Source organism: Armigeres subalbatus, chromosome 3 (genome assembly GCF_024139115.2).
Source record: "Armigeres subalbatus isolate Guangzhou_Male chromosome 3, GZ_Asu_2, whole genome shotgun sequence".
Lineage (NCBI taxonomy): Eukaryota > Metazoa > Arthropoda > Insecta > Diptera > Culicidae > Armigeres > Armigeres subalbatus.
Window position 1 is genome coordinate 302022358 of NC_085141.1, and position 12349 is coordinate 302034706.

Sequence of the window (12349 nt, forward strand, 5' to 3'; positions counted from 1 at the left end):
CTTTAGCTTCCTTCATGCCGAACTCCTGAATGAGTCTGTTGATATACGACTGCACGCTCAAGTTGTACACTCCTTCTGAGTCCTTCGTAACCTCCAAGCCCAAGAAATGCTTAACCTTGCCGAGACAGTTGATATCAAAGTGTTCCTTGAGTTGGCCATAAACTCGAGCTATTTCTTCTTCATTGGTGCAAGCGACTAACATGTCATCGACATAGACGATCAGGAATATGACACATCCATTTCTCCTAGCTATGAATAGGCACGGATCGGCGGAGCTTGCAACGAACCCGATTCCTTCCAAAACTTTGGACAACTTTTTATTCCAGCATCTAGCTGATTGGTGGAGACCATAAATACTCCGTCGTAAACGACAAACTTTCTCCTCCTGTCCACGGACCACGTAGCCAGGGGGCTGACGCATGTACGTCTCTTCGCTGATATCGCCATATAAATACGCTGTACGGACATCCAGGTGCTTTATAATCATCTTGTCTCTGCCGGCGAGAGCCAACAGTGTTCTTAATGTGGCGTGGCGTATCACCGGCGCAAACACTTCATTAAAATCCACACCGAATCGTTGTGTGTGCCCTTGAGCCACAATACGCGCCTTGAACCGCACGACTTGTCCACACTCGTTCACTTTCGCCTTATACACCCAGCGACTCCCGATCACCTTCTTTCCTGGTGGCAGCTTTACCAATTCCCAGGTACCATTCTCCTTATGCGATGAGATTTCGTCGTCCATGGCTTCTCTCCAAGAATCTCGCTCTGGACACTTCACCGCCTCGTTGTATGTCGCTGGTTCAATCAATGCATGTGTGGCTACACCCACCGAGAAATCCTTGTATTTTCCAGGCAACTTGTTACGGGTTTTACGGACGACACGGCTGCTCGCTTCACCTTCACCGGGGTTTTCCTCGGTCTCTCGTTTAACATCTAGAGGATCATTTAATTGCGAAGTCCAGCTTAAGTCGAAAAACTGCTCGCTCTCACTTTGATCTTCATCGTCGTCGTCCATTTGGTCATCGGCTACATCATCTTCATCATCAGCATCGCTATCGCCCATCGGTTCAATCTCTGGCGTGAATGAACCATTCTCCGATGCAGGAAGCCACTCAACTCCGTCACTCAACGAGTCGCCTTTCTCGATGTCGGACACACAATCGAACTCCAAAAATTTAGCGTCACGACTAATAGTAACTTTTTCAGTCGTTAAATCTACAAAACGATAGCCTTTGTGTTGCTCTGAGTAGCCAATGAACGTCAATTTGCGTGCTTTACTTTCAAATTTACCACGTTTCACATCTGGAATGTGAACCCAAGCCTGTGACCCGTAAACCCTCAAGTGCCTAACGTCAGGTTTCCTGCCAAACCACTTCTCAAAAGGAGTTGTATCTACCGAGCGTGAAGGTAATCTATTCTGCAGATAGGTGGCAGCCAGTACCGCCTCGCCCCAATATTTTTTGTCTAGCTTTGCATCGAGTAACATGGTAGTAGCCATTTCTTGCAAATACCTATTGCGCCTTTCTGCTACCCCATTCTGTTGCGGCGTATATGGGGTAGTGAACTGCGCTCTAATCCCTTCCTCCGCGAAGAATGCTTGTAGCCTTTTATTATCATACTCGCCGCCTCCGTCAGAGCGGACGACTCGCGGCTTTCTACCAAACAAGTTCTCTACATACCTGACATACTCGATGACCTTGTCGGCTGCCTCCGACTTTCTGGCGAGGAGATACACTACTGCATACCTGCTGAAATCGTCGATGATTGTCATCAGGAATCGGTTGCCACTGGGTGTTTCCATCCGCATTGGGCCGCACAGGTCCGTGTCGACCAAATCCAAAATCTGCGTCGATTTTCTTTCAGTCGTTTTTGGAATTGGCGTCCTTGCCAACTTCCCTTCCAAGCACGTTTCGCATGTCAATCGGATACCACAGTCCTTCGGCGTCATGCCAGCCACTAGCTTCTCTTCATTCATTCTATCTACACCATCTACACTCGACGGATCGCGGTGACCAAATCAACGATGCCACTGGTGTTGACACAGTTCGTTATGCTGCTTCGCTTCAGTCTTCATCACTGTTTCTACCAACTTCAGGTGATACAGGCTCCCATTGCGGACGCCCTTCACTCTCACTTTACCCGATCGATCACAAATGTCACAATCGTTTTTACGGAAGACCACAACAAAATCCTTATCGGATAATTTCGCTACCGAAAGCAAACTGCTATTCAACGACGGCACTAGCAACACTTCTTGCAGTGTAATTTCAACCGAACCACCGCATCCATCAACACCAGTTACCACACATGTACCGCATCCGGCCGATTGCACTACAGTTCCGTCCGCGAGAATTACTTTCGGAGCGCTCTCTTCGCTGAGCGATGTGAATACACTTCTGTCGTTGCACATGTGGCTGCTAGCGCCACTATCTACCACCCAGCAACTTTGCCTCTTCTCTCCGGCCATAAACAGCACCGCACTAGAGCTCTTCTCTGTAGCTTGCTTGGCCTTAGGCCGATCACTTTTTCTCTCTTCTCGCTTGTATTTGTCACTTTTATTCTTCAACGCTTGCCACCGCAAACAGTCTCGCTTCATATGGCCCAACTTTTTGCAAAAGAAGCACACAATCTCTGTTTTGTCTTTCACTGAACTGAGCTGCTTCACGCCGCTTTTCATCGCCTTCGATTCGCCGGAAGATCCATGTCCGGATCGCTCCATCCGACGTTCATACTCGTCCATCAGCTTCGATCGCACCAGCTCAACCGTCAAATCTTCATCCGGTCTGCTTTCCAGTGCTGTGACGAGACCGCTATACGAGTCCGGCAGACTCCTCAGGATCATGGCGATTTTAAGCTGATTCTCCAACTCCTGGCCTGCGTTTTCTAGACGATCGAAAAGTTCATTCAATTCGAAAAGGTGTGATTCCACATCTCCTCCTTCTCGCAAGTTCAAGTTGCACAACTTTTTGAGAAGGGACACCCTAGAAGTCACGGTGACTTTCTCGTGGTACTTTTGTAAACAGTCCCAAAACTCACGGGCCGACTGAGCAGACTTGACAAGGCTGTACTGGTTGTCCTCAATACACAACCCCATTGTTGCGCGCGCCTTCTTGTCATCCTTCGTCCATTTAGCTGTTACAGGAACCGGCTCTGTTCCATCGATGACATAGAACAGCTCCTCCCTGGTCAGGAGCATTTCCATCCGGAATTTCCAGGACTGCCAGTTCTGGTTATTCAGCTTCGAGAACTTGCTGATGGTATCCATCGCCTGGCTTCTCAAACCACACAAATACCGACCGAACAACAACACGAATACACCTTCGCACTTTATAGTACACGCGACGCGAGCGGCACTTTCCCGTTCCGAGCGCCAACCGGCGACGAACAAACTTTTTCGCTTTTACTGCGTAAAATCACGATCCTTCCTTAAAACCTCCACTGGGCCAATAACCTGTGGGTCAAAGGGGACAGGTTCAGCAGTGGATCCACGTCGGCAAAAAGGAATTGAACCAGGAACGGAACGTTTTCTAGTCGGTTGATAAAAACACACGCGGTTACAACAATCGGTTTTTATTTTGGAGAAAAATACAAAGTACATTATAAAGCGCAGGTAGCGTAAAGGAATGCAAATAGTGTTGCGCCAAAACATAGAGGCGCGAATGTGTGACGAGGATGAACCGCTGTAAATCTATCAGGTATCACATAGCGGACCGAAAGCTTAGATCCTAACAATGGTTTTCATGTATTAATATCTACAATTGGTCGATTTTGTGGCGTGTTAGAAGTAATTGAATACTGAGAAAGTCGTTAGGCGTTCCATAACCGTGGGGGTAGTGTATGGCCATAATATTAGCTTTTGTAATGAACGAGGAAGGCACTATTACCGCTGGGGTGATTAATCAGGATTTTCACGACTGTGAGGTATATCTATAAAACGTTAATCATTGAAAAATTAAAATCCATTTACCTGAAGTGCTTATCTAGACTTTTCTTACGTGTTTTTTTTTTTCAATATCCTCCCTAGTACACCGATGGAGGCATCACCACTGCTAGGTGGATTGATCTGAATTTTTTAGTGTCTATTAGAATAAATAAATTATTCCTTTTCTTTAAATCTGGGTGATCTATATTCATGCTTGTTTATTTTCAGCTGAGTTTTCAAGAGTGCCCACAACCGAACCACAATGCTGAAATGTCCAAAAACGTCAAATTTGCAAAATTGTCAATATTTTTTTTCAAACCGATGAAAACAAAATATTATTTGCTTTTTTTGCTAATAGTAAGGTTATTAGTCTAGCTTTCCATTGGTATATAAATGTCGGCATAAGATCAACTAGGGCCAAAGCTATGGATCAGAGACAAGAGGGTGCCCACAACAGAATCTTTTCCCCTACTGTTCCTGGAGTTGAATTATGTCATCTTTATTGGTTGTCATGTTATGCCATAGTTTTCTTTTCGCCAACCATTCTTATTCATTAACCAGTTCTATTCAAATTTTAAAGTGTTAGCATTAAGTTTATTTAACCATCCGGGACTTGCACCGTTGCATTGACATCTACCTATACTTTTGGAGCACTTCAGTGAAAAAAAGAGTATTTCAATTAAATTTGTATATAAAGTGATGAAAAAAATTCCAAAGTGCTAAAACGCCAGTGTTCGGAATATAAGTCATGTTCCGGATTTGAGTCAACAAAATGTCACATCCTATAAGGTGTTAGTAGTTTTAATACGATTTACAGTTCTAGCTGGTACTGATACAACGTTCCGTCACTGCGCAGCACTTGTTCCATTCACGAAAGTTTACGTCAAACAGCACAAGTGTTCGTTTCTCGTGATTGATTTCGCTCACAGCACGGCATGGTATCGTGGAATGATTTTTTACCCACCACGTGGACAACTACCGGAATGTGCTAGATGGATTGGAAGGGAAAAGTTTTCCATGTCCTGCCATGCTTTGAGGAAAAGTTGTCTTGTACCAAAAATGCATTTTAATTTACTTGACTCGACGCTTGCCAGAGCTCCAGTAGCGAGCGGGAGAAAGGATTGTTAACATTTTCAACATGGCGCGGTTTGCTTGCAAGCTGCTGATGGAAGCCCGACTTTCTCATGATTTAAACATGCGGCAATAATGAATCGATGTGGTTGTTGCTGCTCATGTTAAATCATCCCTATATAGGTGGCGCCCGGGAGATGCTTGAGGAGAGTTGGCAGATTGAACCAGCTGGTTGAAAGTTTGTTCAGGAGTTACTCCTATCGAAACATTTTAAAATAGAGTTGTTGCGGTAAAGTTTTGCTTCATGATGGCAGTGCTCGCTGTAAGTGAGGCTGCTTTGGCATTCTAATGCTACATGTTGGACCTTGTTGCGGATTATACAAAGTTTAATTATTCCTTCTGGTGTCAGTCACAACATTACAGAGACAATTTATTCCGGCAACATTGGCTTCAATCTTCAAACAAAATATTAATATTCTCCCCACGCGCTTGTTGTCAGAGACGCAATATTGCAGTATAAATTTCCATACCGGGAGGGGGCCCTTCAGCAATTGCGAAACACTCACTCATTCACTTCAATAAACAGACCATGTGTGACGCCCACTATGGATGACTCGAAGTCGAAAATGTTCTTGGCAGAATGGCATAGTCACTCATGGCATTGCATCAACAGTTTCCGGCAGATAGCTTTCATGTTTGTTGGGCCAGTCCATGTTTGGGTTTCGTAAGATCCGTGACAAACGAAGTCTAATTTATTCCATTAGTTTAATTGTGCACAAGACAACAATCTCCCAAGGTTCGATCGGTTCACCGACTATGCTTTTCCTTACAATGTATTGCATATTGGTGTTTGATAGTTTTTTTTTAGCAAATTTTCTAAGTATTTTATTAGTTTATATAATTCCCAAAATCTATTGCATTATAACTTTTAGATTCTTAATTGGTTCGATTATTTATTTATATCCCGCTGTACGCCAGATTACCGTGTAATTCAAAATTGTCACGTCCTAAGATTCGATTTTCAAATCGTAATAACTTCCAAAATTGATTCCAGGCAAAACTCAAATATGAACAATAAGAATGAAGCATTGATTACCTTATTGTGGAATTTTCTGGTTGTACAAAGTAAAATGATGCTGTGAGTCACGTTTATACCAGATTGAAATAATCCGTAGTACAAAGCCCATTAATCCTCTCTCACCATCTCGTCGCATCTCGTAACCTGATTCCCGTCTCTCAGCGTTGAATGTGTGTATAATCATGTCAACTCTAATTACACATTATGCTCCGTTTGCTTGCAGTTATCACACACACATTCAGTCGTTCAAAGATTAGAAGGCGCGAACTCAGGAAACCCTTCCTTCCCCAAGGAGCAGTGACATCCGCGTCTTCACTCAGCTACATCCCGTTAAGCAGCATCCACATTATTTATAATGATAACTTGTGCAACTAATTACGACAATGCACTTATAATCCTGCCACCATACAGTTGTCGCAGTCTACTTGGAATATGGGCGCCTTATAGAGTGCTTCACCACTTATTCGGATAAGCGATTTTCTAAAAGTGATAGAAAACAATCTTGACTAAATAAATAAACTTTGCGGACATACTTGACGCTTTTCCCTTTTGAATGCGTAATGCAAAAATAATCAAATCCGCGATGTTCTTAAGATAATCAGCTAGTTACCCTAGCACACGCCACAACACTGGTAGTCCTGGAAAATCACACACGCCGAGTGACAAAGCAAAACTACATCCGATTATCTCGAACTGGTGATGGAACAGTTTGTCGTCTTCGTATACATACAGGGGTTAGGCAAAATGATTGAGATAGGCAAAATTTGGCTCAAATTCAAATCCTTATAACTTTTTGAAAAATTGATGAAATTGGACAAAACCGGAAGCATTCGACGGCAAATTTAGTCAAGATTTAGGAACATGTGCGGTCACGAATACTGGCCACCGGACACCGGAGATGTTCCGGATTTTCGGAGGCCATGTCAAAAACACATTTTTTCTGCCGCTCGTATTTTTGTGTGGTTTGAAGTTACATCGATGAACATTATTTTCCTAGAAACTAGATCTTATTGAAAATTGAATGCGGGCTGTTGCGCTAAGATCCGTTGAAAAACATCCGAGATATGGCCATTTCAGTAAACCTGGTTCCGGATACTATGGTCAATTATGTGTCTCCTTCCAGTCACGTATATATTATCCGGTACCATATCAATATTGGTATCAAACTTCAAGATTTTTGCTTCAGGATGGAGATGCTTCAGGAAGCATATTCAGGACGATCAGTTACCCTGACCACTCTGTGGTAGGTTCCAGATGCCCCAGGGGAAGTGGCCAATTTTAAAAACGTTCAGAACCCTATCAATATGGGTATCAAACTTCAAGATTTTCATGGAGATGCTTCAGGAAGCATATTCAGGACGATTTGGCCAATTTGCAAAATGTTCGAAACCATATCAAAATGAGTATCAAAGTTCAAGTTTTTTCATGGAGATGCTTCAGGAAGCATATTCAGGACGATCAGTTGCCCTGACCACTCTGTAGTAGGTTCCAGCTGCCCCGGGGGAAGTGGCCAATTTGAAAAACGTTCAGAACCCTATCTATATGGGTATCAAACTTCAAGATTTTTTATGAAGATGCTTCAGGAAGCATATTCAGGATGATCAATTGCCCTGACCACTCTGCCTGCTGATCAAGTGCCCCGGGGGAAGTGGCCAATTTGAAAAACGTTTAGAACCCTATCAATATGGGTATCAAACTTCAAGACTTTTCATGGAGATGCTTCAGGAAGCATATTCAGGATGATCAAATGCTCTGACCACTCTGTAGTGGGTTCCAGGTGCCCCGGGGGAAGTGGCCAATTTGAAAAACGTTCAGAACCCTATCAATATGGGTATCAAACTTCAAGATTTTTCACGGAGATGCTTCAGGAAGCATAATCAGGACGATCAGTTGCCCTGACCACTTTGTAGTAGGTTCCAGGTGCCCCGGGGGAAGTGGTTAATTTGAAAAACGTTCAGAACCCTATCAATATGGGTATCAAACTTCAAGATTTTTCGTGAAGATGCTTCAGGAAGCATATTCAGGATGGTCAGTTCCTCTGACCACTCTGTAGTAGGTTCCAGGTGCCCCGGGGGAAGTGGCCAATTTGAAAAACGTTCAGAACCCTATCAATATGGGTATCAAACTTCAAGATTTTCATGGAGATGCTTCAGGAAGCATATTCAGGACGATTAGTTGCCCTGACCACTCTGTGGTAGGTTCCAGGTGCCCCGGGGGAAGTGGCCAATTTGAAAAACGTTGAGAACCCAATCAATATGGGTATCAAACTTTTCGAGGGGATACTTTTAAATGCATTTTAGATCCAGCAGCTGTCATGACCATTCTGTAGTAGGTTCCACGTGTCCTGGGGTAGCGGCCAATTTGCAAAATGTTCGAAACCATATCAAAATGAGTATCAAACTTCAAGATTTTTTATGAAGATGCTTCAGGAAGCATATTTAGGATGATCAATTGCCCTGACCACTCTGCCTGCTGATCGAGTGCCCCGGGGGATTTGGCCAATTTGAAAAACGTTCAGAACCCTATCAATATGGGTATCAAACTTCAAGATTTTTCATGGAGATGCTTCAGGAAGCATATTCAGGACGATCAGTTGTCCTGACCACTCTGTAGTAGGTTCAAGGTGCCCCGGGGGAAGTGGCCAATTTGAAAAACGTTCAGAACCCAATCAATATGGGTATCAAACGTCAAGATTTTTCGAGGTGATACTTTTAAATGCATTTTAGAACCAGCAGATGTCATGACCACTCTGTAGTAGGTCCCAGGTGTCCTGGAGAAGTGGCCAATTCGCAAAATGTTCGAAACCATATCAAAATGAGTATCAAAGTTCAAGTTTTTTCATGGAGATGCTTCAGGAAGCATATTCAGGACGATCAGTTTCCCTAGCCACTTTGTAGTAGGTTCCAGGTGCCCCGGGGGAATGCCAATTTGAAAAACGTTCAGAACCCTATCAATATGGGTACCAAACTTCAAGATTTTTCGAGGTGATACCTTTAAATGCATTTTAGAACCGTGACCGCTGCACGCCTCTTCTTCTTGTACCGGTCGGATTATTATCGAAGCATCATCTCAATCGGGTTATCGTCTGACATTCTGGCTACATGCCCGGCCCATCGTAACCGCCAAAATTGTACCGTGTGGGTAGTTCTCCTAACAGTTACAACTCGTGGTTCATTGACCTCCACCACCACCTCCATTGTCTTCCATCTGCACCCCACCATAGATGGTCCGCAACACCTTCCATTCGGAAACTCCAAGGGCGCGTTGGTCCTTCGCCAGCAACATCCAACTTCCGTGGCCATAGAGGCAGACCAGTCTAATGAGCGTTTTGTAGATGGTCAACTTCGTAATGCGGCGAACTCTATTCGACAGGAGAGTCCAAAAGCATCTCCATGAAAAACCTTGAACTTTGATGCTCATTTTGATTTGGTTTCGAACATTTTGCAAATTGGCCACTTCCCCAGGACACCTGGCACCTACTACAGAGTGGTCATGACAGCTGCTGGTTCTAAAATGCATTTAAAGGTAGCACCTCGAAAAATCTTGAAGTTTGGTACCCATATTGATAGGGTTCTGAACGTTTTACAAATTGGCCACTTCCCCCGGGGCACCTGGAACCTACTACAGAAAGGCCAGGGAAACTGATCGTCCTGAATATGCTTTCTGAAGCATCTCCATGAAAAATCTTGAAGTTTGATGCCCATATTGATAGGGTTCTGAACGTTTTTCAAATTGGCCACTTCCCCCGGGGCACCTGGAACCTACTACAGAAAAGCCAGGGAAACTGATCGTCCTGAATATGCTTCCTGAAGCATATCCATGAAAAATCTTGAAGTTTGATACCCATATTGATAGGGTTCTGAACGTTTATCAAATTGGCCACTTCCCCCAGGGCACCTGGAACCTACTACAGAGTGGTCAGAGGAACTGACCATCCTGAATATGCTTCCTGAAGCATCTTCATGAAAAATCTTGAAGTTTGATACCCATATTGATAGGGTTCTGAACGTTTTTCAAATTGGCCACTTCCCCCGGGGCACCTGGAACCTACTACAGAGTGGTCAGGGCAACTGATCGTCCTGCATATGCTTTCTGAAGCATCTCCATGAAAAGTCTTGAAGTTTGATACCCATATTGATATGGTACCGGATAATATATACGTGACTGGAAGGAGACACATAATTGACCATAGTATCCGGAACCAGGTTTACTAAAATGGCCATATCTCGGATGTTTTTCAACGGATCTTAGCGCAACAGCCCGCATTCAATTTTCAATAAGATCTAGTTTCTAGGAAAATAATGTTCATCGATGTAACTTCAAACCACACAAAAATACGAGCGGCAGAAAAATGTGTTTTTGACATGGCCTCCGAAAATCCGGAACATCTCCGGTGTCCGGTGGCCAGTATTCGTGACCGCACATGTTCCTAAATCTTGACTAAATTTGCCGTCGAATGCTTCCGGTTTTGTCTAATTTCATCAATTTTTCAAAAAGTTATAAGGATTTGAATTTGGGCCAAATTTTGCCTATCTCAATCATTTTGCCTAACCCCTGTACATCCGTTCAGTTTCAAGCATGGAGTCATGGGTGATGCACAGCAAATGCGAGCAAGGGTATGTGGGGCTTAGAAATAAATAACGAGGACCTGAAAAAGTTGTGTAAAATTACTGTTGGGAGGAACATTTCATATTAATGAATGCATTAGGGGAGGCTTCCATTACAGGAAAATGTTCAGATACTAATGGGGACTGTTCGATAATTTGTAGCTGTTAGGACAAATCGACATCTTTTTTTCGGGCAACCCTGCCGTTTTTGTCCGAGCAGGAGAAATTGACTCAATAATACCAATCAATTTTTTTTTCAATAAATGCATGTTTATTTCCAGGTATTTTCTTAAAACTTAATTTAATATGGTAAGTGTTGGCCAGTTGGCCCTTCAGCTTTAGTTTTAAGTTTTCACAGTTTTGCTCTAGTTTATAAATTTAAACAAGTTTTCTAGTTTGGCAATTTAGCCTTTAGAAGGCAGTGATTTGTTTGTATAATTTGATAACCTACCTACTATGCACACTAATATTTACTATGAAAATTTGATAACCTAGATTGGAACTAGCGCCCTAATTGGAGCCTGATCCGATTGTAAGCAGCGGACCTTAAACTTTTCTTTACACTCTCCAAAGCGTTCATGTAAGGTTTTATCCCGGCCAGACGGTGGACCTCGGATGTTCTTGCCCTTTTAGCGCAGCTCTCCCAGACCGGCATGCCGTATTCGATCACAGGGAGGATGATTTGCTTGTAGACAGCAAGCATATTTTTCAGGGACAATGACGACCGGCGGTTGATCAAAGGGTACAGTAGTTTCAACAAAACGTTACACTTTGTCACCGTTTTGTCAACCTCTTGCCTGAAAATAAGCTTGCTGTCGAGGGTCAAGCCAAGGTAGTCGGCTTCATTGGCCCATTCCACAGCCGTGCCAGGATGATTTAACAGTCTCCAGGTGGGACATGTTTAGAGGATTTAGAGTGGGGGAAAATGATGACCTGGGTCTTCGCCGCGATGATACAGATCTTCCAGCTGGTGAGGTACTCTGTCAGGGCATCCAGACCTCGTTGGAGTTTTGCCACTACCGTTGTAAACGATGGAGGTGTCATCTGCGAACAGAGACAGAATGCCGCCTTCTGGAGGTTCTTGCATATCGGAGGTGAACAGATTGAAAAGTAGGGCCCCGAGGAAACTGCACTGGGGGGCGCCTGCGACGATGTTGTGCGCATTGGAACTCGCTCCGCTGATTGAGACCTTGCCGACAGGTAATTGTTGATGATTTTCACCAGGTAGCTGGGAAGATTGTAGCGTTGTAGTTTGTACACCAGTCTATCATGCCATACATTTTTAAACGCATTCTCCATGTCGTATAAGGCCATGGCGGAGGTTTTTGAGTCAAACGTGTTCCGTCTGAGGACGTTGGTAACTCGAGTCAGTTGGTGTACGGTTGACTGACCGCGTCGGAAACCAAACTGTTCCTCGAGCAAGATGTTGAGATTTTCGGCAGACTCAAGTAACCAGTGATGAATAGCTTTTTCGAATAACTTGGATAAGCCTGAGAGAAGGTTGATGGGACGATAACTTTAGGGGGAGGAATGATCCTTCCCAGGCTTCCGGATGGGGATGACTTTCGCTGACTTCCAGGACGATGGGAAGTAGCAGAGCCGGAGACACTGATTAAAGATCAGCGAGAGGTGCTCAAAGAACGGAGATCATGTGTTTGAGCTCGAGAT